This window comes from Sander vitreus, chromosome 5 (assembly GCF_031162955.1).
Source record: "Sander vitreus isolate 19-12246 chromosome 5, sanVit1, whole genome shotgun sequence".
In the NCBI taxonomy this organism is placed as follows: Eukaryota; Metazoa; Chordata; class Actinopteri; order Perciformes; family Percidae; genus Sander; species Sander vitreus.
The window spans coordinates 8,239,822-8,243,046 of record NC_135859.1 but is presented as its reverse complement, the minus strand read 5'-3'; positions in this window follow the sequence as shown (position 1 = coordinate 8,243,046).

The following is a 3,225-nucleotide window of genomic DNA, read 5'->3' as shown; positions in this document are numbered from 1 at the left end:
TTAGTTTTTGATAGAGAAGGGGGTTATAATTGTAGCCTACCTTTTGTAAGACAGAACAAAAATCTTTAACTCGTTTTTTTTTATGGTTGTTCATTCTGTATTACATTCTGGAAAGACTTTGAAAATTGCATAGTATTTAAAAGAACACATACAATCACTGTGGAAGAGAAAAATGTTATCACCTATTTCGAATGTAAAGATAGGAACCTGTGTAATATTGTAAATCTTTTTTGTTTCATCAGGTAAGTCCATATTCACAGAGCTAAATTCTCTAAATCAATCCCGTTTTAAACTATTCTTAATTGAAATTTATAAATATGCGCTTTGAGTCTCTTAAATTGGTAACTAATAACTAATATCTACTCAGAACTATTTCTTGTTGTGACCACTTTTAGTGAAGTTTGTAAGTCTGTCACCGTCAAAAGATTATTTTCCAATTTATTTTACTTTTATATTATGTCATATGTATTTTTCAGCCCAGTCTCATGGCAGTTCGTGAAATGTTTACGTAATTGAATCTACTGATTTTTGAACAGGACACGATTATGTCGTTTTTTACGTGTGGTAATTATGAATGGGAAGCATATTTCGTGATCACAACACGACAACGGTAGGGAGTAGTATGAAAAGCAGAAAATCTGCGTAGGGGGGTTGGTCGGGGTGGTGGATGGGTGAAACTTTCCCAGTTTTTCTTTTCCTAACCGTCCCGTTGTTGTGGCGTTTCATGTCCCCGTTGTTGCGTGCCACAGAGACCGCGCATCGCGTCCCTGCGCCCAGGGATCGCGTCCCTATGTAGTGGTCCGTCCCGTTGTAGTCGCCGACGTGTGGCATTTAATTTCCCCGTTGAGCAGCCCAGTGTGTCATGGCAGTTCGTGAAATGGTAACGTTCGAAAATCGTGACCTGTACACAAAATAAACGAGAAAATCGTGACCTGTACACGAATCAATAAATAAAAATAACGTGACTATTTACGAACTGGCGTGAGACCGGGTTGGTATTTTTATATGTACAATGTATGTTTACGAAGTGAGATGACTGACTGTTTGTGAGGGGAATTCTAAATAAATAAACAAATTATGGTGGTATGTTCCACTAAAATGGCATGTGGCCCCAGCCTGGCCCCTCCTTTTGAAATGGTCTAGAACCGCCACTGTTCCACTCTTTGCTGGCAATTGATACACTCATCTCATTCTATATACTGTACATGATTTTTATACAATAATTTGATTCTGTCAGGATATATATATATATAACTTTTAATAATGTTTTCACATCTGTTAATATATTTTTCTTTAAGCGCTTTTTCAATTACGCAATGGTACATATCTACGCACAAAAATATTATTTCGAAAGTAATGGAGCCTTTTTTAATTTTTTTGATGACCTTTCTTTACTGTAAACTAAAGTTTGAACAGGCGTCATAGATCATGTCATTATGAAAGATTAAGAAGAATACATTAAGAAATAAATATAGGGTGACAAAGGAGAACAGAAAACACCCAAAATTGTTAGTGAAATTGTCATGTAAACTGAAATGGGACCACTTGAAATACATATCAAATCAGAGTACAAAACATAGACTGTTTACCTCTAAAGAAAGATTTTTAGAAAACAACCAAATACTTTTAACTGTTTTAAACACAGGAGGAGATTCATACAATCTACATTTGTATAAAAACGGTACAATTCAGTCTATCCTCAGCATGTGTCAGCAGTGCTCTGTCTTGGCCAGTGAGAGGAGTTTTACCACATCTGTGCAGTATGTACAAATGTTCACTGTGACTGATGTGATGAAAAGGTTCGAGGGTCATTTATTGTCATTGTACAACACCCTGGTGTCCCACCGAAATGCAGTTGTAGTCCCCTTTATGTCACACAAGGAAAACAAAAGTACATTTTTATGGTGGAGTGTGGAGGATGAAGAGGAGTTGAGGAGTCTCACTTCAGAAATAGAATAGAATACACTTTATTGTCCCCGAGGGGAAATTTCTCTTGGGAGTGTTACCAGCTATAGTAGCTATAGTGCTACAATCTGTTCCTTCACAACACAAAACATGTAACAGTAAAATAAAAATATCCTAAAAATCAACATAAAAACATAAACAGAAGATCAACGAAGCATCTTAGGACATAAAAGAAGGACACATATCACTGTAGAGACAACATCAGGAAAAAAGTTGCTTTGGAGTCTGGTCTAGGGCTGGGCAATATATTGACATATCGATATATGAGACTAGATATTGTCTTAGATTTGGGGAATTGTAATATGGCATAAGTGTTGTCTTTTCCTGGTTTTAAAGGGCGCATTAATATGTAATTGTAATTAATATTAATAATAATATGTAATTTTCTGAACTTACCAGACTTACTGGCTGTTTTATCATTTGCCTTTACCCACTTTGTCATTTTTTTTAAAATCCAACCTTTAAAGACACCAATTTTCTTTGTGAATGAATAATGTATCGTAAATAAATGTTCTTCCTTAAAATACAGGGGGCATAAGCATACACACCCCTATGTTAAATTTCCATAGAGGCAGGCAGATTTTTATTTTTAAAAGGCCAGTTATTTAATGGATCCAGAAGAAATGAATTGGAGTAAAAAGTAATATTTCCTCAGAAAAGTAGAAGTAGAAATATAAAGCAACAGAAAATGATATATACATTTTTACCTCTTGCCTGTGCATTTTTAGCTATTTCTGTCTCAGCTTTGTTGTTTTTGTTTAGCTATATATGTGTATTGTTTACGTATATATGCGATATATATGATATCAATCTGTGGAAGTACTTTGAGCGCTGCAGACAACTGTTAAGTACTTCCTTCAGGCGTCAGTATACTATTGTATACTTACAAATACATTTGATTCCGATTCTAGTTACATTGATTGTATGAAACCCATCAGTGATATTACAGGCTGATTTTAGTTTTTTTATGTTTCCAGCAGGCAGTATTGGAGGTTTGAGTCTGTTCTCTTACATGAAAAAAAATCCTCTCCAATTCTACACACATTCTTGGCAAACACAACCACTATTTTTTGCAATCAAGTAACCTTAACATGTACAGACATGCTACTAATATGTACATTATCAATTAGGAAGGTTACATCCCTTTAAAAGCTACAACTAATGTAACGGCATCCGAAAGCAGAATTGGGCGTTTATGAAATAAGAACAGAAACAACCTCCCACTGCCAGAGTCAGACATATGAAACAGTTTGACGCAAG